General features: G+C 43.6%; 1 protein-coding gene across 1 annotated transcript in view; it reads right to left on the reverse strand.

Moving 5' to 3' along the window:
- Positions 1 to 25,588, reverse strand: part of UBE2F (ubiquitin conjugating enzyme E2 F (putative)) — a 130,937-nt gene that overhangs the window by 104,380 nt on the left and 969 nt on the right. The gene's annotated exons all lie outside the window — the stretch shown is intronic.

Below are 25,588 nucleotides of genomic sequence, written 5' to 3' on the forward strand. Positions count from 1 at the left end.
CAGGCCCAGAGCACACACTCTAGGCTCATCCCTAGCCCTTGAAGCTGATGGGCTAAACCAGGTTGAAGGTAACCAAGAGGCCTCAAACATGTAGGTGAGTGAGTAGGGTGTCTACCCCAAGCATATGAAGACATTCCCAGTGGAATAGGCAGATGTGAACAATTTATTCCAACAGGTGGCTCATGCAGGTTCTGTGGAGAACTTAAGAGCCTGGTTAGACACTAAAGACACCAAAGTCATTCATTGCATCCCGAGTCATCACTAGTCATATTGACTTTTGTTTTGCTGTTGGATTATAATGACTCTGGAAGAGAAAATGAGGCCAAAGACTGGGCAACTCTACCTGACTTCAATCCAATTTATGCAAGAATCAAAAGACATCACCTTTGCCATTTTACCATTTTTATTTACCTCTAAGTCCTGTGGTGACAGGCAAGTGATGAAGCAGAAGGTATGATAACTGTAGTTAGACCCTATATATAGGCAGCCAAGGCCATAGGGTTTTCTTCTCCGTGGACTGAAGTAGTAGAAGGATTCAGAAGCACCCGGGTGTCTGAGCAGAGGAAGGGGCTAGAAAAGGTGCCCTAAAATTGTCTGGTTCACCTAACCTAACCCTGGCCTGCTTACCACAGCAAGTGGGATCTTATCCTGTGGGTGAAACACAAAAAAAGCATAAAAACTTGTGCAAAGATGATTCCATTCACTACTAAAACAAGGAATATAGGGGCAGCTAGGTGGCACAGTAGATAAAGCACTGGTCTTGGATTCAGGAGGACCTGAGTTCAAATCCAGCCTCAGACACTTGACACTTAACTAGCTGTGTGACCCTGGGCAAGTCACGTAATCCTCATTGCCAAAAAAACAACAAAAAAACCCAACATGGAATACGTGCACACTTACAGACAACACAAAATCCAGTAGACCTGAAAGTTGAACAGCTAGCTCTTGTTGTGAGAGAACTCTGCAGGTATTGCATACAAATAGCAGCCCTGAGTGAAACAAGGCTGGCAAATGAAGGCCAACTGACTGAAGTTGGCTAGCATTGTGAAGCTAGCGAAGGTTTTGCCATCACAACTCATTTAATCAACAAGGTTGTATGCATACCAAAAGGAGTGAATGACAGCCTCACAACAATGTGATTGCCAGTTGTAGGAAAGCTCCACACCACTCTCATCAGTGCCTATGTTCCCACCATGATGAGTTCTGATGAGGTAAAAAAAAATTTTTTTTAATTTTTTTTTTTTTAGTGAGGCATTTGGGGTTAAGTGACTTGCCCAGGGTCACACAGCTAGTAAGTGTTAAGTGTCTGAGGCCGGATTTGAACTCAGGTACTCCTGACTCCAGGGCCAGTGCTCTATCCACTGTGCCATCTAACTGCCCCCCCCCCCCAAATTTTTATGAAGACCTGGAGACCCTTACAATCCATATACCAAAAGAGGACAAGCCTGTAATTCTGGGTGACTTTAATGCAAGAGTGGGACAGACTACTAGAGAAGGCAGGGAGTTCTTGAGACAAATGGAAATGGAAAGAGCTACAGCCACTTACTACTGAAGACTTATGCATCTCACGACCTCATTACCAACACTGTCTTCTATTTATCTAAATGTAACAAAACTTCATGGATGTATCCTTGAGACACTGGCATTTCTCAGACTATGTCATTATAAGGAGAGACAGATAGAATGTGAGAATAACAAAGGCAATGTATGGCACACAGTGCTGCACCTGTCATAGATTTATCCTCTAATCTAAACATCTGCATTCAACAAAAGAAGTGACCCTAAGGCAAGATGACTACCTGAAGACTTAATGTCCACAGATTAGAGCTGCAAGAACAGTTTGTTGCTAATTTGGAGGCAAAGCTAAACTAATACATGGTTGGCAACAATGTAGCAGCTTTCAGAGATATGATGTATGACACTTACTCATGTGGCCCAGAATACTTGCAAACATTGAGATTATTTTGGCAAAAATGATGGGAAATTCAGAAGCTGCTTTAAAAAAAAATGAAAATTCCACAAGGCTTATCAGCAGAATAGTTCATCCATCTGCCTAATTAGGCAATGTTTAACCCCATCAAAAGTAAAGTACAGATAATGGGGGTGTGGTAAAAAGTTTTAACAGTTGGTTAGATAATGGAGAGAAGCCAGTTTTTTTTAGGACCACCCTTTTGGGGAGGAGACCAACAGCATGAGCTACGCACGCCAGTCCACCTGCTGCGCAAGTCAGACTGCCTGCTAGCACTCCACTTCTGGCTGTGAGCTTAAAAGGCAAGGAGAGAATGCAAGTGGGAACTTTTTCCTGCTCTGCTGGTCTCCTGACTGCGCTGCACAGGCTGATGCTGACGAGAGTTCGACTGGGCCCGGCTTGCGGTTAGCAGCAGCATGCGCTTGACACGTTCTCTCTCTCTCTCCCCAAAGGTGGCCTTGGGTTTTTGGTGAGTTTTATACAGAATATAGACTAAGCCTAGACTTAAGACGATTTGTATTGTATTTCTACTTTCCTATCCTTCTAATCAACATCACCTTGTGACTACCATACAATAAAAGCTCTAACTAGAAAACCAGAAGCTTCTTCCATTTACTAGTCTGGGAGATAAATTAAGGGAAAGGTTAAATAGGGGAGATTTATGATCTAATATCCAATTTTAAATCTCATAGGGGGCAGAACCAAGATGGCGGAGAGAAGCCAGAAAGCTGCCTGAGCTCTCCCAAATTTCCCTTAAAAACAACATTAAATCAAGTCTCTAAGCAGATTCTGAAACTACAGAACCTAAAAAAAGACAGAGGGACACAATCTTCCAATTTAAAAATCAATTGAGGGGCAGCTAGGTGGTGCAGTGGATAGAGCACAAGCCCTGGAGTCAAGAGGACCTGAGTTCAAATCTGGCTTCAGACACTTAACACTTACTAGCTGTGTGACCCTAGGCAAGTCACTTGACATCAATTGAGAGCAACACAAGAAAATTATGAAAAAAGAATCAGAAGCTTGGAAAAGGAAGCACAAAGAAGCAGCAGCTTGGAAAAGGAAGAAGAAAGATTGACTGAAGAAAACAATTCCTTAAAAATTTCATTTGACCAAATGGAAAAGGAGGTACATAATCTGACTGAAGAAAACAATTCCTTAAAAATTCGAATTGGACAGTTGGAAGCTAATGACTCCATGAGAATCAGTCAAACAAAATCAAAAGAATGAAAAAATAGAAGAAAATGTGAAATACCTCATTGGAAAGACAACTGACCTGGGAAACAGATCCAGGAAAGACAATATGAGAATCATTGGACTGCCTGAAAGCCATGATCAGAAAAAGAGTCTAGACACCATATTCCAGGAAATTATCAAGGAGAACTGCCCTGAAATTGTAGAATCAGAGAATAAAATCATCATTGAAAGAATCCACTGATCACCTCCTGAAAGAGACCCCAAAAGGAACACTTCAAGGAATATTGTAGCCAAATTCCAGAATTACCAGGTGAAGGAGAAAATATTCCAAGCAGTCAGAAAGAAGCAATTTAAATATCATGGAGCCACAGTCAGGATTGCTCAGGACCTGGCAGCTTCAACATTAAAGGACCGCAAGGCTTGGAAAAAAAGAAAGAAGAAAACCAAATTATCAGTATCAAAAATGAAAGGGGTGATTTCACCACCAATGAAGTGGAAATTAAAGCAATAATTAGGAACTATTTTACCCAACTGTATGCCAATAAATCTGACAATCTAAATGAAATGGATAAATATTTACAAAAATGCAAACTGCCCAGGTTAATAGAAGAGGAACTAAAATCCTTAAATAAACCCATCAGAAAAAGAAATTGAACATGCCATTAATGAACTCTCTAAGAAAAAAATCTCCAGGGCCAGATGGGTTTACAAGTGAATTCTACCAAACATTTAAAGAACAATTAATTCCAATATTATTCAAATTATTTGGAAAAATAGGTGAAGGACTTCTACCAAATTCCTTTTATGACACAGATATGGTGTTGATACCAAAACCAGGCAGAGCCAAAACAGAGAAAGAAATTTATAGACCAATTTCCCTAATGAATATTGATGCAAAAATCTTAAATAAGATATTAGCAAGGAGATTACAGCAAGTAATCACCAGGATAATATACTATGACCAGGTGGGATTTATACTAGGAATGCAGGGCTGGTTCAACATTAGGAAAACTATTAACATAATCAACCACATCAATAAGAAAACTAACCCAAATCATAATGATTATTTCAATAGATGCAGAGAAAGCTTTTCACAAAATACAGCACCCATTCCTAATAAAAACACTTGAGAGCTTAGGAATAGGTGGTGCTTTCCTTAAAATAATAAGCAGTATCTACCTAAAACCATCAACAAGCATTTTATGTAATGGAGATAAGTTAGAGGCATTCCCAATAAGATCAGGGGTGAGATAGGGATGTCCATTATCACCTCTATTATTTAATATTGTACTAGAAATGTTAGCTTTAGCAATCAGAGAAGAAAAAGGAATTAAAGGAATTAGAATATGCAAGGAGGAAACAAAACTATCACTCTTTGCAGATAATACAATGGTATACTTAGAGAATCCTAGAGAATCAACTAAAAAATTACTTGAAACATTTAACAATTTAAGCAAAGTAGAAGGATATAAAATAAATTCACAAAAATCATGAGTATTTCTATACATGACCAACAAAGTCCAGCAGCAAGAGACAGAAAGAGAAAATCCATTTAAAGTAATGGTAGACAATATAAAATACTTGGGAGTCTACTTGCCAAGACAAACCCAGGAACTCTATGAACACAATTACAAAAACACTTTTCACACAAATTAAATCAGATCTAAATAATTGGAAAAATATCAATTGCTCATGGATAGGCCGAGTTAATAAAATAAAAATGACAATTCTACCTAAATTAATTTACTTATTCAGTGCCATACCAATCAGACTACCCAAATTATTTTATACAGCTAGAAAAAATAGTAACAAAATTCATCTGGAAAAACAAAAGGTCAAGAATATCAAGGGAAGGGGCAGCTAGATGGTGCAGTGGATAGAGCACCGGCCCTGGAGTCAGGAGGACCTGAGTTCAAATCCGGCCTTGGACACTTGACACTTATTAGCTGTGTGACCTTGGGCAAGTCACTTAACCCCAATTGCCTCACTAAAAAAAAAAAAAAAAGAATATCAAGGGAAATAATGAAAAAAATGCACAGGAAGGTGGGCTAGCTGTACCAAATCTGAAGCTTTACTATAAAACAGTAGTCATCAAAACTATCTGGTACTGGCTAAGAAATAGAGTAGAGGATCAGTGGAATAGGCTAGGCACAGGAGACACAGTGGTAAATGACTTTAATAATGTACTGTTTGGGGGCAGCTAGATGGTGCAGTGGTTAAAGCGCTGGCCCTGGATTCAGGAGTACCTGAGTTCAAATCCAGCCTCAGACACTTAACACTTACTAGCTGTGTGACCCTGGGCAAGTCACTTAACCCCCACTGCCCCGCAAAAAAAAATAATAATAATGTACTGTTTGATAAACCCAAAGACTCCAGCTTCTGGGATAGGAATTCAGTACTTGACAAAAACTGCAGGGAAAACTGGAAGACAGTATGGCAGAAACTAGGCATAGACCAACATCTTACACCTTATACTAAAATAAGGTCAAGGGCAGCTAGGTGGCGCAGTGGATAGAGCACCAGCCCTGGAGTCAGGAGTACCTGAGTTCAAATCCAGCCTCAGACACTTAACACTTACTAGCTGTGTGACCCTGGGCAAGTCACTTAACCCCAATTGCCTCACACACACAAAAACCCCCAAACCAAAAACAACAACAACCAAAAAACGTCAAAATGGGTACAAGATTTAGACATAAAAGGTAAGTTAGGAGAGGAAGGAATAATTTACCTCTCAGATCTTTGGAAAGGAGAACATTTTATGACCAAACAAGAGATAGAGAATAGTATGAAATGCAAAATGCATGATTTTGATTACATTAAATTAAAAAGGTTTTGTACAAACAGAAGCAATGTATCCAAAATTTGAAGGGAGACAGAAAACTGGGAAACAATTTTTATAGCCAGTACTTCTGATAAAGGCCTTATTTCTAAAATATATAGGGAACTAAATCAAATTTATAAAAATCCAGGTCATTCCCCAATTGAGAAATGGTCAAAGGATACGAACAGGCAATTTTCTGATAAATCAAAGCCATCTATTGCCATATGAAAAAATGCTCTAACTCACTATTGATTAGAGAGATGCAAATTAAAACAACTCTGAGGTACCACCTGACACCTATCAGATTGGATAATATGATAAAAAAGGAAAATAATAAATGTTGGAGAAGCTATGGAAAAATTGGAACACTAATGCATTGTTGGTGGAGCTGTGAACTGACCCAACCATTCTGGAGAGCAGTTTGGAACTATGCCCAAAGGGCTATAAAGTTTTGCATACCCTTTGACCCAGCAATACCACTATTAGGTCTTTTTCCCAAAGAGATCATAAAAAAGGGAAAAGGACCCACATGTACAAAAATATTTATAGCTGCTTTTTTTGTGGTGGCAAGGAATTGGAAGTTGAGGGGCTGCCCATCAACTGGGGAATGGCTGAACAAGTTGTGGTATATGAATGTAATAGAATTCTATTGTGCTGTAAGAAATGATGAGCAGTTGGGATAAGCTAGGTGGCACAGTGGATAGAGCACTGGCCCTGGATTCAGGAGGACCTGGGTTCAAATCCGGTCTCAGACACTTAACACTTACTAGCTGTGTGACCCTGGTCAAGTCACTTAACTGCAATTACCCCGTAAAAAAGAAAGAAAGAAAGAAAGAAATGATGAGCAGGCAGATTTCAGAGAAACCTGGAAGGACTTGCATGAACTGATGCTGAGCGAGATGAGCACAACCAGGAGAACACTGTGTGTTGATCAACTGTTATAGACTTGATTCTTCTCAGCAATACAATGGTCCAAGATAGTTCCAAAGAACTCATGATGGAAAATGCTCTCCAAATGCAGAAAAAAAAAAAGAACTGTTGAATCTGGATGCAGATCGAACCATACTATTTCTATTGTTTTTGTTGTTGTTTTTCTTTTTTGAGGTTTTTCCTTTTTGCTCTGATTCTTCTCTCATTACATGACTAATGCAGAAATATGTTTAATGTGATTGTACATATATAACCTAGATCAGATTACTTGCTGTCTTGGGGAGGGTGAGGGAAGGGAGGGAGGGAGAAAAATTTGAAACTAGAAATCTTATAAAAACAAATGTTGACAATTATCTCTAAATGTGACTGGAAAATAATAAAATATTTATGTGGGGGAAAAAAGTAAAGTACAAGCAAACCTTAGATAGATGCAGGATTCTTGGCTTAGTAAGAAGGCAGATCAAATTCAGTTTTACACTGATAGTAATAACCCAAAGTGTTTTTACGATGCTCTGAAGGCTATTTATAGGCCAAAGACCTATGATGCATCTCAACTACTCAGCACTGATGGAGCCATATTGATAAATGATAAGGATATGATCCTGGAAAGATGTGCTGATAGTGTTTTCAACAGATAGTCATCAATCAATGCTAAAGCCACTGACCACATACCACAGGTTGAAGTCAATCCCTCTCTAGCCACACTTCCAAGTGAAGAAGGTTTTGAGAATCACGAGGTTCCTCTTGTGTGGCTGATTCTACTTCAGTTGAGATTTACAAGGCAGGGGGTCCCCTGCTCATACAAAAGCTGACTAAAGTCTTCTGGGTTACGTGGAGGTTACCCCCCCAGGAGTTCAAAGATGCCTCTTTTGTCCATCTCTACAAAGGAAAAGGGAATAGATTGTCTTGTGACGATTGGGGGAAGGGAGGAGTGTTGTCGACAAGACTCTCGTCAGAGTCCTCCTTGGACCTGGAAGACGACCCTCTACCTGAGAGCCCGTATGGGAACAGCTGATACGGGGTCTGCTGCCCGACCATTCCAGAAGAAATGCCAGGAACAGAACAGAAGTCTGCACACGTTCCCTGATCTGACCAAGGCCTTTGATACGGTTGGTCATGAAGACTTGTGGAAGCCAAGTTTGGTTGCCCAGATAAGAGAAGATGCTGTCAGGCTTTCCCAGTCACTGAAGGAGTAACGCAGGGCTGTGTGCTTGCTCCTATGCATTTCAGCACGATGTTTTCAGTGATGTTGTTGGATGCATTCGAGAAGGATGAAAATGGCATCAAGGTCAGCTTCTTATTTAACTTGAAAAGGCTACAAGCCCAAACTAAAGTGGAGGAAGAGTTGGTGCACGACTTTTTGTTCACAGATGACTGAGCAGCCTCTGAGGCTGAGATGCAATAGAGAAGAGTTTCATTCTCTGCTGCTTGTGCTCATTTTGGCCTGATAATTAGCACCAAGAAGAGATGTTCTCTACCATCCAGCACCGCACAATCCATATGTGGAAACATCCATTACAGAAAATGAAGACATTTCTGAATACGGTGGATAAGTTTTCTTACCTTGGCAGTATACTGTCTAGGGATGTACACACAATGAGGCTGATGCACACAATGCCAGAACCAGCTCGGTGTTTGGGAGGCTCCAAAGGAAAGTGTGAGAGTGAAGAGGTATTATTTGGCTGCCCAGCAAACTGAAGCTCTACAGAGCCATTGTGCTGACCTCATTGTTATATGCCTGTGAAATCTCTACTGTCAACTGTAACGATTGGAATGACGCCCCCTGTTGGAGACTTACTGTAGAAGAGTTCCACCCATGAAGTGAAGGTCTTTGAGGGCAAGACCAGGAATCTTTTCTTTGGTGTCAGGAAGTGACGCGGGCTAGTGGGAGGAGGAAGGAAGAGACTGGTGCTCGGTCTCGCGCTCTTTCCTTTGGACTCTGGTGGAGAGCGGAGCTAGAAATGTGCTCTCCCTTTAATAGATAGATGAATGTAGGCCTTTCTCTTTATCAAATTCTTATTCTCCTTAATAAATGCTTAAAAGTCTAACTCTTGCTAAAGCTTATAATTTATTGGCGACCACTCATTAAATAGTTTAGACAGTTTAGCTAGAATTTTAGCCCTTAACACTACCAGTGCCAGGAAATGGGATCACTTCCATTTGATTGTTTTAGGAAGATTCTGAAGATCGCCTGGTAAGATAAGGTACCAGACATTGAGGTCCTGTCTCGCACTAAACTGTCATGCATAAAACTCTCCTGCAAAGAGCACAACTCTACTGGCTGGCCACATTGTTAGACATTTGCCTAAAAGACAATTTTACAGAGAGCTCACACAAGGCAAGCACTCCCACGGAGGTCAGAAGAAGTGATACAAGGCCACTCAAGGTCTCTCTGAAGAACTCTAGAATCAACTGTGAGACATGGGAGACACCAGCACAGGACTGCTCAGCATGACGTACCCCATCAAAGAAGGCGCTGTGCTCTATGAGCACAAAGGAAATGTGAGGTGCACAAACGGAGACACGTCCACTCCAAGTGTGCATCTGGACTCTTTTTGCCTGTCCTGAGGCAGAGCCTTCTGAGGTGACCCCAGAGGGTCACTCTGGGGCTTCTTTGAGCAAGGACAACAGGCAACAGCCAGCAATTTCACGTCAGCTTCGTCACAGTGTGAAGTCCAGGAGGCCAGGGACCGTCCCTGCCTTCTCTCTGCATCCCAGCACACCTAATAAATGCTTATTGACTAAGACAAACAAGAATGATACAAAGTAGAACCTGATAACCCAGAGGGCTCTTCACTAAACACTCCAGGGAAACCTGAGGAGAGACAGCAGAGGGGAGGGATGGCTCTCAGGGCAGCAGGACTTTGGGAAGCTCTTTCTGGAGGAGGTGGCTCCTGAGCTAAGTCCTGAAGAAGAGGAAGGGAAGGGCTTCAAGGGCTAGGGATGAGCCTAGAGTGTGTGCTCTGGGCATGGAGGGAGGACAGCCTGTATTAATGCTGGGGTAGAGAACACAGGACTTTAGAGAAGAGCTAGGAGTCCAGGTTGGCTAGAATGGAGCAGGTATCAAGGCAAGTAGTGAGGAAAAAAAGGCTGAGAGGGAAGGGTGGGGCCACTTTAAAAGAACTCTCCAGCCCATGCAGATTCTATTTTATACTTGGGTTAAAAAAAAATTAACTGTGCAAGTCCAAGGTTGGGGGAGGTGAGGGGTGGGAGAGTATCCTTACAGAGATTGCAAGTTCATTTTCAATCCATCTTGTGCTCAAAACGCTGTATTTTCTCCTTGCTGAATCATCTAGGAAGATCCACTCAGCTTTTCTGAATGTGGCATAACTAGGTCAATGCAACCAGGACAGTGAGACTGGGGCACAGCTAATATGAAGGGGCAAAGAGCCCATAAAATCTCCTGTAAGTAGCATGTCTCCTTTGAAATTCAGATGGAATCTGGAACTTGATGGCCACCACTGCTTCTGCCTAAAACATATAAACCAAATTTTGGCTTGGGAGATAGAATTCCTCCACCTCTCCACCCCCACCCCCCCATTCATACACACACACACACACACACACACACACACACACACACACCTCATTTCCTGCCTAGAGATGAATAGATAAGATCTAATGAGAACAGAACATGCAGAACTTTTCTTTGGACAGACCATAACAGTCTCAAATAACAAAATTAAATATATCAGCTCTGGAATTTAGAAGTTGGTATGTAATTCAAAATGGCTGCATTCTATTATCCAAAATGCTGACAGAACCATAATGTCAATTACAAAAGGTGACCGGAGAGGCCCATACACAGGGCACATGGCAAGATGGCCCAGGGGAACAGCTGGGGGAGATGAGAAGCTGTGCTCTGGTCTGAGGTCAACTGTCTATTATGGGCTGGGTGAGTGGTGATCTCAGGTCATCTAGCCCAAAGCACAGCAGATACGTGACCCATCTACAAAGTCTCTGACAAGTGTACACAGCATGCCTCACTGCCTGACTACTTCCAGTGATGAGCAACTCGCTACAATAAAGAAAGCCTTTTTCACTTTGAACAGCTCCAATTGTCTATAAGTTTTTCCCAATGTTGAGGCAAAACTCTTTTCCTGTAACTTTCACCCAATTGTACCTCTCTGGCTAAATGAAACAAATGAAAACCTGTTAGGAACATGAATGGTTCATACATCATTTCTACCAATTAAAACTTGGTGCTGCAGAAAAGATTAGGGAAGGAAACAGCTAAGAACAGGATATGTATTATGGACTGGGACTTAAGAAACACAAATGAGGAAGCCATAACCAGGAACAGAGATGATCTTGAGAGCTGGTTAAAATCTATTTCCTTGGAGATGGTATGGAAGGGGAAAGAAAAAAACTGCCAGCACGTAACCCTGACGCCAGTTTCCTGAGAAGCACCCATGCTATCAGAAGAGTAATCTAGGCCAAAGGGTCAGCATGAAGACAACATCCAGGAAGAAAATAACGATATGAAAAGCCTCAGATTTCTATTCAAAGTTTTTTTGGTTTTTTTTTGGTGGGGCATTGGGGGGTTAAGTGACTTGCCTAGCGTCACACAGCCAGTAAGTGTCAAGTGTCAGATACTCCTGAATCCAGGGCCGGTACTTTATCCACTGCGCCACCTAGCTGCCCCCACAGATTTCTATTCAAGGACACACAGTGTAGGCAACAAGCAAGAGAAACTAAAGATTTTCACATCAGTGATACCAATATCTAATATCACTGAAAATGTGTGGGTTCCATTTCATGACTAGAATATGGTCATAGGAAGAGACAGATTGAGAATGACAGGCACCAGAGTCACATGGTATTTGGGGAACTATCCAAATCAGATCGGAACATGGTCGAGAATGTTTGGGTAAAGATTAATGGAGAGAGAAACAGAAACAACATGGTGGTAAAAGTATACTGTAGACAAGATGTTGGCAAATTAACGACTTTTTTTACATAAAAAGATTGCGGATCATATAAAAACAGAAGGGAGGTGGGGTCTGGCCCAGAGGTCACAGTCTGCCAACTGTAAGGGGCTAAAATTCTAGCTATACTGTCTAAAATATCTAATGAGTGGTCGCCAATAAATTATAAGCTTTAGCAAGAGTTTAGACTTTTCAGCATTTATTAAGGAGAATAAGAATTTGGTGAAGAGAGAGAGAAAGGCCTAGATTCATCTATCTATCAAAGGGAGAGCACAGTTTTAGCTCTGCTCTCCACCAGAGTTCTCACAAAAGAGACTGAGTGCCAGCCTCACCCCCTCTTCCTCCCACAAGCAAACATCACTTCCTGATGCCAAAGAAAAGTCGCATGTCTTGCCCTCAGGCGCCTTCTCCTCATGGCGGAGCTTTCCTACAGTAAGTCTCCAGCAGGTGGCATCGTTCCAATCATTACAGTCCCCCCTTTGTTTCTTCGAGAAACACGGGGTGTTTCCCTGATGAAAGTCAAAAATAACAGAATATAATACCCTATGCTAACAAACAATATGTTAATAACAATATAGAAAAAGGAGAAAGAAGAAACTTTGTCCAGAGGGATGGTCCCTCATGAACCGGCGCTTTGACACTGGCCTGCAGAGGGAGGGCCTCTGCAGAGAATACATATTACAAATGGTGTACATAACAACAGAAGGGAATAAAAATCAACAACAAAACTGTTCATTCAAAGTCTTTGAAAGTCTTTTCTCAGATAATTCTTGGGATTTCCTCTGGGTTTAGTCATGGAATGGAAGTCTTTTCAGGGGCTGATATGTGGATGCTGGTAATCAGACAGGAAAATTTCCTACAAAATTGAGCTTAACACAACTAAGGGGGGGAATGTGGTAAAAATTATTGGCATTTTAGCTGACTCATTTGGGAGGGGCCATACCTGGCCCACCCTGAAGTTACATATGCTACTGAGGTCAGAAGGAGAACTCTCCATAGGCAGTTTTTGAAGGACCTCCCCTTTTGGGGGAGGAAAGATTAAACGTTCCCTGAAGGCAGGGGACTTCCGGAACGCTAGCTCTTGCTCTCTCTGGTTTTTCCCCTTCTGGTGGAGCGAGCAACTGCAGACTTTCCAGGTTTTGGTGAGTTAATTACGGAAAACCCTAAATTCCTTTGAATTAGCTTAATTGGAAATGATCTGGGGGTTGCATAGGCTAAGTTTAGAGTTAAGAGTATTTATCTGTATTTCTTTTTTTCCTATTTCCTTATCTTTGATTTTTATTAGTTTCACCTTTGTTGTTGTTGTTTTTTTGGTGAGGCAATTGGGGTTAAGTGACTTGCCCAGGGTCACACAGCTAGTAAGTGTCAAGGGTCTGAGGCTGGATTTGAACTCAGGTCCTCCTGAATCCAGGGCCAGTGCTCTATCCACTGCGCCACCTAGCTGCCCCACCTTTGTTGTTTAATTCCCAAGTTAATACAATATGATCCTTTTGTGAATTAATGCTTAAAGGCTCCTTTCTTATTGACCTGTGGGAAATATCTAAAAAAGGCAGTTCAGAGGGGAGGGTGAACCTAAAAGGTCCCTCATATTTCTGGGATCCCAATATTCTGTTGAATCACCCAATTAATGCTCCATATATCAAATTTTGGCCCTCACACAACTCTGCTAAAGACCAAACAGACTAAAATAGGAAATGCATAAATGAGTTTCAGAAGTTTCAAAGCTGACAATTTAGAAATCTGATTTCTGCTATCTGCAATTCTGTTTCTGCTAAAAGCAGAACAGTGGCTAAATCATGAATTTGCCTTGATGGTAACAGCATTCTTACCAAATTGGAAGAAGCAGTGAGAGAGAACTGCTCTTCTGGACCAATTATGACTAGGAAGGGAAAAACTAGTTGTGGAGGTACGAATCACTGGAGCTTTGGGAGAAAAGAATTATTTCATCTTAACATTTGTGATTAATAAGACCACAAAAGTGTGGAACGGTCAGATATATACCCTAGATTTCAGGACAATGGATTTTAAATTCAGAGAAAGGATAGGTAATACAGATTTAAAATATTGAACGAGAAGTTGGCTCATGAGGGATGAGATTTGGGGGGGGGGCGGGGCAATGAGGTTTAAGTGACTTGCCCAGGGTCACACAGCTAGTAAGTGTCAAGTGTCTGAAGCTGGATTTGAACTCAGGTCCTCCTGAATCCAGGGCTGATGCTTTATTCACTGTGCCACCTAGCTGCCCTGGGATGAGATTTTTCAAGAAAAAAATTTTAACAACACAAATTATGAATAATCTCAGTGAAAGATGGACCAGATATCTGTGCACAGGGAATTCATTCACCAGCTAAAATTCTAAACAGAAAACAAATAAGAAGCAAGAATAACTGATTAAATATGAATACAAAAGAGTAGCAGATTACTGTGGGCATATGTGAAACAATATCATAAACCTCTAAATGAAATGAGAATTGTTATAAATGCTTAAAAAGCCACATTAAAAAATTTAAAAAGCCACATTGGGGGCAAGATCAAAGCTAGGATAAGACCACTGCTTAGGGTAAATGGGTTGATAAAAATAGATGAAGAAAGAGGAAATTATTCATCTCAGTGTTTTCTTTCTTATCTACCAAGGACAATCATTTTTGGAGTGGGAAGTATGGAACAAAATTGGATAATAGAGAATTATACCCCATGATAAAGGAGCTCTCCGCAAGTTCATTTTGATTACATAAAATTTAAATGCCTCTATAAGAATGAAAATCAATGCAGATGGGATTAAAAAAAATCTTCCCAGAAAATATGATAAAATTCTGTTCTCCGAGCCATATTGGAATTCATACCACCATATAAAAACAGAAGTCATTTCCCCAATTACAAGTGGCCAAAGACTATGAAGAGGTAGTTTTCTTTCTTTCTTTCTTATTTTTTTTTTTTTGGTCAGACCAATTAATTCATTGATTTGAGGAAATCCAGGTGAGGAAACCCTCTACCAACACATCTCTCTCTCTCTCTCTCTCTTTTTTCTTTTTTTCAGTGGGGCAATGAGGGTTAAGTGACTTGCCCAGGGTCATACAGCTAGTAAGTGTCAAGTGTCTGAGGCCGGATTTGAACTCAAGTCCTCCTGAATCCAGGGCTGGTGCTTTATCCACTGCACCACCTAGCTGCCCCCATCTACCAACACATCTCAACACCTGTCTTATATGATTACCTCGGGCTAAGTGCCTTGCTTAGGTCACATGGTATGTGTCAGAGACAAGATTTGAATTCAAGTCACCTGGGTCAGAAGACAGGTTTCCAAAAGAAGAAAGATAAAATATCAATATCTATATCAAAGAATTTAACAAATCACTAAGACAATTGCAAATTAATTCTGAAGCTTAACTTGACACACATCAAACTGGCTGGAAGGGCAAAAGACAAAAATGCTATCTCCTAGAGGGGCCATGGGAAGACAGGCAGGCCAGATGGCAGAGCTGTGAATGTGTTCAACTGTTCTGGTAAACAATCTGGAATCATACTAAAGAGTGACAGAACCATATACTGTACGCTGTGACCCAATGATACCATGATTAGGCATATTCCCCAAGGAGGTCAGAGACAAATATTCCAGATCTACAAAACTGTATCTAGCAGTACTTTCTGTAATAGGAAAGAACTGAAACAAAGTGGATAACCTTCCACTTTGGCATCTGCCAAATGAATTGTAACATCTGAATCTAACAAAATATTTTGCTACAAGAAATACTAAACTTGAAAAATTCAGGGAAACATGAGTTTTATATTCATTGATACTAAACAAAATAAGAAAAACCAAGATTCCACAAAGACCAAACTAATGAAAAGGGAAAAAACACAGAAAGATATCAAGATCTGATCAATACAGTGACCAACTGTGACTTCATAGGACTGTCTATAAGTATGTCTTCCTTTTCTCAGTAGAGACGAGCAAGGCATGTTTTCAGGCAAAGCCAACAATGCAGGGAATGTGTAACTGTATTGTAAACGTACTTTTTTTGTCTGCCAGGGTGAGGGAAGAGGAGTGTGGATGGCATGTTTGGGCAGTGACAGACTTTTTATAAGAACATTAATAAAGGTGTGTGTGTGTGTGTGTGAGAGAGAGAGAGACAGAGAGACAGAGAGACAGAGAGAGACAGAGAGAGACAGAGACAGAGACAGAGACAGATGCTATGAATCAGGGCAATGATTCACTTCTAATAGAGAGGCAAACCACTTCCTCATTAGATGATGTTTTTCAAAAGTGTTCAGTTTGTAGACCATTTTTAAAAGAGCCAAAGACCCAAAAGAGTACTTTGGATAGATAAGAAGAACATAAAAATAAATATCAAATTTAAGGCTTTCTGATGAGGTGTTAGAGGTATGGTTTGAGTTTTATAAAATGCCTCAAATAAATGATTAATTCATGCCAAAGTCAAAATTATGGTTATTTTCCCTCTCGTTACCTTAACTGTAATGTGAGAAGAATTGAACTGTGCATAACAGTGGCTCATGCCTTCAGAGGCACTGTGCTGAGAAGCATCGGAACATATCATAAACTTCTCTCACTTCAAAATAGAAGCACTGCTTTTTTAAACAAACCTCTCGAGATGATGTGTTGTTTTACCACTTACAGCACTATTCTGAAAGATGAAGTCAGAGGGAATTGGAATAAATCTATTTAAAACCATAAATCAGTCAAGTCAAGCCAAGCCACATTTATTAAGCATTTAGTAGAGCCTGGGCTAAGTACTGCAAAAAAGGCAAAAGAAAAGTCTCTGCTCTCTAGGAGTTCCCAAGTGCTCTTCAGGCATGAACTGATCTGCTCTGTTCTGAGAGTGGACAAGGCCCCTTCTGCTCTAGCTCCTGCTCAACCATAGGGAGAAATACCCTAGCAAAATACAGAGTCCTTCCAGCCAATGGGAGGAGAGCAAGGCCAAACTCATCCTAACAACTGCTAATGTTTATAAAGTGCTTAAGAAACACTAATTCATCTGAGTTGCTCAGCAACCCTCTCTCTGAGTTACAGACTGCATCATCTCTACTTTACAGCAGATAAAGCTGTAATAGAAGGTAATAGACTTGCCTGGAATCACACAGCTGGTTTGGGGTCGGCAAGAGGAGCTACACACGGATCTCTTGACTCCAAATCTAGGGTTGCACAAGGATGACTTGTCCACATAGGCACAGAATGTTCCATGAAGGACCTAGAGAAGAATCAAGTCCCAAGCAGAGCTGACCAGCCCTCTCCAACAGACCTACCTAGGAGGCTGCATGGGGTTAAATTTGAAACTCAAAACTATCACTAAAAATGTTTGTTATTTAAAACAAACGCAAGAGTAAATAAATAGGTGGCTGGGATTACCCTTTCTGAAATTTCCCCCATTAAATGTGCCATATGAAATTATGAAGAAAGTGCTTGGCAGAGGGTAAAGCTGCTGATACGTGTTGCTATTCTTTTTATCTTGACTTTATTCGATGAGAACACGATGATGTTCATGGGGATTCAGTTTCCGTTTGTTAGTCTGAAAGGATGTGCTCTTTATGAAAAGGAAAACTAAAAGACCAGAGACAGTGTGGAAGAGTGGAAGGAACACTGGAGTTTGAATTCAGGAAAGACTGGGTTCAAAACCTGTCTCAGCCACTGACTTCATCTACTATCTTTAACAAACATTTATTTTATTTTTTCCAGTTACATGTAAGGGTAGTTTTCAACATTCATTTTCATAAGATTTAGAGTTCCAGATTTTTCTCCCTCCCTCCCTCCCTCTCCTCCCCCCTCCACAAGACATCAACCAGGTTATATATGTACAATCCATAAGTGCTCTTTTTATCAGTTCTTTCTATGCGGGTGCATAGTAAGCTTCCTCATTAGCCCCTTGGGACTGTCTTGGATCATTGCATTGCTGACAGTAGTTAAGTCATTCACAATTGCTCATAGAACAATACTGCTGTCACTATGCACAATGTCCTCCCAGCTCTGCTCACTTCACTGTATATCAGTTCATGAGTCTTTCCAGGTTTTGGGGGATCATCCTGTTTGTCAGACTTCATCTACTATCTTAGGCAAATCGCTTCACTGCTCTGGGCCTCAATGTCCTTACTGGTGAAACAAGAGGATTGGTCTGGCCTTGAAGGTCCCTCCCTGGATCCATGATCCTGAAAGTGCTCAATTTCTCAGGCTAACATGGGCTCAAACATCTGTTTTCCCTTTCTGAGTCTGTAGTTCCCTGGTGACTACATGAAAACCACTTTGCCTGAAGGGACTCAGTTTTCTCCACTGGTGAAATTAAGGGCAGCGATCTTTGATGAAATCCTCTACCTGCCACTTCCCAGCTCTGTAGGCCCAGGGAAGGAGGTCACTCATGACAGTCTACAATTCTGAGAGCTGGGCACAGACTAAGACAACTGCTAACTTCCCTTCTAGTTCTAAAATTCTATGAATCTACTAACAGCTCATACTTAGTGCCTGGGCAACCTGGGGTAGATAACCTCTATGGGTCTCAGCCTCCTCCTGGTTGAATTTGATGACCTCTGGAGTCCTTTCCAGTTCAAATCCACAATCCTATAAAGAAGGTTTAGCTTTACAAATGGTTTTCTTCACAAGAATCCAACAAGGTAGCCTGAGGTGCTACACAGAGCGCTGAGTGGCCTCAGAGCTGGGAGGACCTGGTTTCATGAGCTGTACTGGCCCAGGCACCTGGAGACAGGCAACTCTCTACACTGACAAATCCCAGAATAACTACAGATACACATTAGTGAGCACCAAAAGAGCTGCCAACAGAACTCAGAACTGGAAATCACAGGTCCAGGCATCACCAAAACCCTCTGAGGTGGTTAATCCAAGCATTATTCCTATTTCACAGATGAAGGACCTGAAGCTCAGGAAATGTAAGTGATTTGCCTAGGTCCACTACAGTTATCAGTTTAAGCTGAGATTCAAATCCCGGTCTTCTCACCCCAACGATCCTTTTGTGGTTTAGTTGTTTTTAGTTACAATCGACTCTTCAATCCCTTTGGGTTTTTTTTTTTGGCAGAGACAGGCATGGCTTGCCATTTCCTTTCTCAGTTTATTTTACAGATAAGGAAACTGAGGCAAACGGGGTGAAGTGACTTGCCCAGGGTCACACAACTTGTAAGCAGCTGTGGTTGGATTTGAGCTCAGCATTTCCTGACTCCACACCCTGTGTGTGTTGCCATCTAACTGCCCAAGATCCTAGATTATAAACTTCCAATAGTGACCTTAACTATCATTCCTATGACAATCACCTACTTTACCCACTTTTCCACAGCATTTTTTAATCACTGTCCAGTCCACTTCTTCTCCTTCATGCCCCATCACCATGAATCAAACAAGGATTTAAGCCTAACACGTGCTTAACATGGGGATACAAAGGGGAAAAAAATGAAATCATCCTTAACCTCAAGAACTTCCATTCTATCCAGAGAGAAAATGTGCACTAATATTTGTATATGCTAAATAAGGACAATGTCGTGGTGGGGGAGGCGCTGATAATGGAATCCAGAAAATGTCTCATGTAACAGGTGACCTTGGGCAAACAACATTCAATAACTCCTTAAGAAACTGCCAAACGGGGGGCAGCTAGATGGCGCAGTGGATGGAGCACCAGCCCTGGAGTCAGGAGTACCTGAGTTCAAATCCTGCCTCAGACACTTAACACTTACTAGCTGTGTGATCCTGGGCAAGTCACTTAACCCCAACTGCCTCACTAAAAAAAAAAAAAAGGAACTGCCAAACAGAAGAATAACCAATTGCAATATCAAACCAAGGACTTTGGAATTATCCCATCTTCCATGATCTGCCCTCCTGCTTCTTTCATGACCATAATCAGGAGCTGGCAATATTTACTTGGAATGAATGAAATGTGCTAAATGAAGTGCTCTTGACATTCCAAAACTACATCACAATTCCACTGGAATTCTGTTATTCAGAGCATAAAAATATATTCACTCACTCACCAAACGTAAGGTACCTAATATATGCAAGGAGCTGTGGGAGAGAAATACTCAAAAGACACCTGCCATCAAGTTTATAATTCAGACTGGGAAATCAGGTGTATGGCAAATAAAAGCATAATGCACAAATAAGAAACGCATCAAAAACACGCTATGAGGACTGAAAAGTGGGAATGATGACTTCTGGCTCAGATCAAATAAGGCTTCATGATCTTTCATTTTAAGCATTTTAAACAGGGTCTTGAAGAATGATGAGGGGAGACATATCTAGTCCAATCTGGCTAGAGCACTGAGCGGATAAGGAAAAGTAGCATAAGATAAAGCTGAAAAGGCAGCTTAGGTCAGAGACCCATTGGAGGACTTGAATGTAGGGCTAAAGGGCTTGGATTTTATTCAAGAGGCAATGAAAGGTTTCAGAACATCTGAATGGGATCAACATCATTATGCATTAGGAAGGCTAATGTATGGGTGGGTGATGGAGGCCAGAAGATACATTAGAAGCTATTCCAGTTGTGGCTGTGAGGATCCACGTGTGCCTGAATGAGTGGTTGGAGTGGGCAAAGCACGGAGGAGAAATAAGACCAGCTCATATATCAATATGGCACTTAAGAAAACGACTCGGTGAGGTGGGTAGCCCCAGGATTCTCTTCCTCCATTTTAGGGACAGGACTGAGAATCAGAAAGGCAAGATAACTTACTCATAGTCCCAGTGAAGAAGTGATAGGGCCAAACTTTAAACTCGGCTCTTCTGCCTCCGAGGCCAACGTTAGCCAAGTCAGGATCTCAGAATCCATCCCACACAGCCTCCCATCTCCAGCACTAATCTGTCCTACAAAGCCAATGGTGGTACAGCTGCAGGCTCAATATTGCCAGGAACTGAGAGCTGATGAGCTTCCAGTTTTTCATTCAGCAGCTGGACAGCTCCAGCAGGGCGGCTACACTTTTCTTGTACTTTCAGCTTCAGGCTGAGTCCTTATAACTTTAATCCATCCAGGGGCATTCATTCAGCATTGACGTCCCACACACAAAAGACAAAAGTGAGACAAAAACTTGCTATTGGGAAGGAAGAGAAGGTTCAAAGTAAATACAGGATGAATTTTAAAATACACAGAGATGGGGGTGGGTGGTGGAGGGTAGTGGGAATACACCAACCACCGGTGAAATCCAGAAAGATCTCTTGAAGGAGATGGCACTGGAGTTAAATCTTGAAGGGAGCTTGAGATGTAAGAGACAGGTGAGGCGGGAGTGCTCCCAGTATGAGACAGTCCATTAAAAGGCAGGAAAGGGGTCTATGGATGGTTGTGAATGAGGAACCAGTGGGTCAGTCTGGCTGGATCACCTGGAGCCAGATGACGAAAGGCTTGACAAGCTGAAACACTAAGTTTGTATTGGATGCTAACAGTCATGGGGAGCCACCGAAGCATCCTGAGCAGAAGGGGGACCAATGCCACAGCTGGTTGGAAGGTGGCTTGGAGAGAAGGGAGCTGGAGGTAGCATCACTACAAGAGGCCACCTGAGAGGTGGCGAGGGCCTGGCCCAGAGCCCTCCCCTCACTGGCACGAGGCTACAGTTAAAAACAGAACCAGTCTTTCCTCCCACACAGTCTCTCACATCTCTGGAGACCACTCTTACGTCTCCCTCTTCTCCCAGCTAAGTATCTCCAGGTATCTCCCAGTGTCAGTCCTTGCCCCTGTCCCTAAACACTCTCCAAGCTGTGCAGGTTCCCCTGACAAAGACCAGGAGCTAGAGAACCTCACATGAGATGATCTTCCTCTTGGATCTGCCCCTTGAATGAATCCAGGATGCCACTGTTGCAGCCCACCGCACCTTCTCACTCTGTGGTTACTGTGCGTATCTTCCCACCTGGCACAAGACAGTATCACCATCTGCACCATGCTTGTGGCCAACATCCACCATTCCCTCAAGTAATTTTTTTTTTTTTAAGTGAGGCAATTGGGGTTAAGTGACTTGCCCAGGGTCACACAGCTAGTAAGTGTTAAGTGTCTGAGGCCTCAAGTCATTTTCTTGTGATTGGCCGCCAAGCTGTGACCATCATCTTTTAAGTGCATAAATGGGTCACTATTATCCCTGTCCTATTGTCTTCCGGGTTCCAGCCCCTTCTTGAAGCCTATTGGACCTTTCTGAATTCTAATTCTTAGCTACCCCTCCAGGCTTTGTATCATTGGAAAGCTGAGAAATACCACCCTCCCCCATCCAGATCACTGACAGAGATGATAAATCATCATGTAACTTTCAACACAAGGTGTGAAAAGCATCTCCTCACAACAAGCCTATAAAGCTGAGAGTATAGTTTTTACCCCATTTCACAGATCCGAAAAGGAAGATTCAAAGTGACCTGAAAAGCATCTCCTCACAACAAGCCTATAAAGCTGAGAGTATAGTTTTTACCCCATTTCACAGATCCGAAAAGGAAGATTCAAAGTGACCTACCCAGAGTCACGTAACTAGGAAGTGCTTAGGGTCAAGACTCAAACCCAGGTCTTCTGACTAAGCCCAGGATGCTTTCTCCTACACTGCTGCTTCTCAGGCAAAGAAGAGAAGCAGCCCTGGAGAGTCTCCCTCCAGAACGAAATTGATCCATTAATAGACCCGACTTGTAAGACAAACAGACACCCCCTCCCGAGGGACACAACTCAGCCGCCTCCCTGCTAAAAGATCTAAGTCTGGAACAAAGAGCACGCCACTCGCTCCATTTCCTCAGGTGCCTGCCCAAGGCTGGGCCGCACTCTGGGGCTCTCCTTGGCCAACCCTTCCTGGATCTCTCTCTCTCTCTGGACCTGGGATCCCCTCTGGCTCTGCTTCCTTAATCCCCCAGTGACTCTGTCCTGTAAGAAACAAAGGTTAGACTAGATGGGGACAGCTGGACACTGGTGCCAGGGTCTGGACCTCTTTATTCTTTCCCCACTCCAGAGCCCACAGCAAGGAAGGGCAAGGTAAAGAGCACTGTCTGAGGGGCCCCTGAACCTAGATTTGTTCAGGTTCCTCGGGGCACACACTGCTTGTCTTTAGGCAAGGTCACTTCCCAGAATCAGTTTCCTCACCTGTAAAATGGGGACATTATTTATGCAGTTGCTATCAAAGGCTGCCAGAAGGACTCTAAGCAGGACTTCCAGCACCCCGGATATTTGGCCATTAGCAATAACAACAACATCATTTCCATCGCAGCTGTGCCAGGCACTGTGCTAGGGCTTTAGAAATACCTCATCTGATAGGAGTGGGGCAAACCAAGCCACTTCCCAGGCAGAACTCAGAAGCCACCCAGAGGGAGAAGGGATGTCAAGGGTCATCCAGTCCCACCCCGGACTTTTCATAAGAATCCCTTCAGCAGCCCCAACAAGTAACTACCCAGTCTGCACCTGAAGACCTCAGGTAAGAGCAGCCCACTCCCTCCCCGAGCAGGCCACTGTGCCTTTGTGCTCATTCCCCATGACCAGACATCTCTTCCTCCAGCTCCCCTCGAAGGCCAGCTGGAGCACCACCTCCCCCAGGAGGCATCGGCTCAGATGTCCAGGGTCCCACCCGAGTTACCCCAGACACTGTCTGGGTGTAACCAGTGATTTCATCTGTATAGGAAACTCCCCATAGAGCTTCCCTGAGAGGCCAAGTGAGAGCACAGTCACACAGTCAGGATGTATCAGAGGACACAACTAACCTGTCTACAAGATCTGCCTCTCAGTACACAACTGCCACACTATAGCAGCTGGCGCAGTGGTTACTCTGTGTATACATATCGTGGGGCAGCTGGATACACTGGGCCTGGAGTCAGGAAGATCCAAGTTCCAATCTGGCCTGACACTTACTAGCTGTGTGACCCTGGGCAAGTCACTTCACCCCGTTTGCCTCAGTCCCTCATCTGTAAAATGGGGACATACTGGGGAAGGAAACGGCAAACACTTCAGTATCTCTGCCAAGAAAGAGTAGTCAGAGGGGACTCAGGAAAATGCTCCTTGAGGGTAGGAGCTACAGTTGTTTGTTTGTTCCTGGTCTTTGGCTTCTCACACAAACAGGAAGGTGGAATCTACTTTCTCTCTGCCACCTTCTAGCCTTTCTGCTTGCTCCACACACACACTGAGAGACCCTCCAACCAGGGGAGGGTGGGATGGAGCAGAGCCCCTTCACAATGGAAAGAACGCTGGCTCTGTAGTCAGTCAGTCAGTCAGTCAGTAAGCATTTATTAAGCTCCATGCCAGGCACTGGGGATACAAAAAGGACAAGGCAGTCCCTGTCCCCAAGGGGCTCCCAATCTAAAGGGTGAGACAAGGAGCCAATCAGTGTGCATAAGCAAGCTCTACACGGGATAACCCAGAAATAACCCAAAGAGGGAAGGTACTCCGCCTGGGGGGGGGGGGGGCTTCTGGTAGATGGGCTTCGAGTGGGGACTCAAAGGGAGCTGGGAAAACCAGAGGCACAGGAGGAACAGAATTCCAGGGGACGGCCAGCCAGAGAAGAATGAATGGAGCAGCTGGGAGGCCGGCGGGTGTCAGGGAGGGAGGCCTCAGAAGACAAGCCGGGCATTTGGAGGAGCCACTGCAGGTTAGAGGCCTTGGGTCAGATCCTATCTTTGACTCTTGGGCAAGTCAAACCTGGCACCAGTTTCCTCATCTGTAAGTGAAGGGGCTGCACTAGGTGCCCCTGATGTCCCTCCACACTCCAGCTCCGTGAACCTGACCATCCCGGCTCCCACCTCGGGACGCTGTCCGGGTCACCAAAGTCCTCTCAGCCCTGGGGCCCAGACCTGAACACAACGTCCCTGAAGTGTCCGCCCTGCTCGGCTGCCCCAGATGAGCTCATTGCCAGCCAGCTCTGCTCCCTTTGCTCTGACCCAGAGCTAAGCCTTGGGCCTTCCATGCCCTCCAGCAGCCCTGCCTGGAGTGAGAGAGACCCCAAGGTGGGGGGGGAGGGAGGGTCTCGGGGCCTAAGCGGGGACAGGGGAAGAGCAGGGGGTTAAGTGAGGCATCGCCTGCTCTAGGAGGCCTGGGAGGAACTCTTCAGAGAGGAGACAGTCTGCAGATGGAGGGAGGGGGCCAGAAGCCTAGGAGAACCTGAAGGGGGACAGGCCTATAGCCCCTCACTGCAGGGGAAGGGTTAGGGATGAGGAGGAGGGTGTAGAGATACTTGGGAGAAAGGTAGCAGCAGAGACACTGTTGTGGGGGCAAGGGGGGATCGCAAGAGAAAGGAGAAAATGGGGGATGAGGGAGTGGGCTGCCCCCGGGCCAAGAGCAGGGGACAGGGCCAAAAGGCTCAGGGAGAAGCCTGCAAAGGTGACAGGCTGGCTGGCACTCACAGGTGCTGAGCGGGAGAGGGGCAGGACAGAGCTTAAAGCGCTGCATTGTGAGGGCACGATGGCAGAGATCTGTAGCCCCATGCTGTGTGTGTGTGTGGGGGGGGAAGTTCACAGGAATCTATAAGGACACAGCAGGGTCTGCACTCTCACAGTGAGGGGGAAGCATCCCAAGGGCCTAGGGAGAACATGAGGAGTCCAGCAGCCCCATATGGGAGGTCTCAGGGAGGGGTTGTCCTGCAGCCTCATACGAGAATGACAGAGCCCAAGAGGACATAGGGAGTCCTGTAGCCCCCGTATGGGAAGTGACAGGGAGTGGGGGGATCCTGCAACCTCATGTTGTGTGTGTGTGTGTGTGTGTGTGTATTACAGGGGGATCCTAAAGATCTTCATGGGAGGGGGCAGTGACAGGGAAAGGTCCTGCAGTCACCTGGGGGGGGGGAGAGATCACACAGGGATCCTGCAGTCCTATA

The sequence above is a fragment of the Dromiciops gliroides genome, chromosome 4 (assembly GCF_019393635.1).
Source record: "Dromiciops gliroides isolate mDroGli1 chromosome 4, mDroGli1.pri, whole genome shotgun sequence".
Taxonomy (NCBI): Eukaryota; Metazoa; Chordata; class Mammalia; order Microbiotheria; family Microbiotheriidae; genus Dromiciops; species Dromiciops gliroides.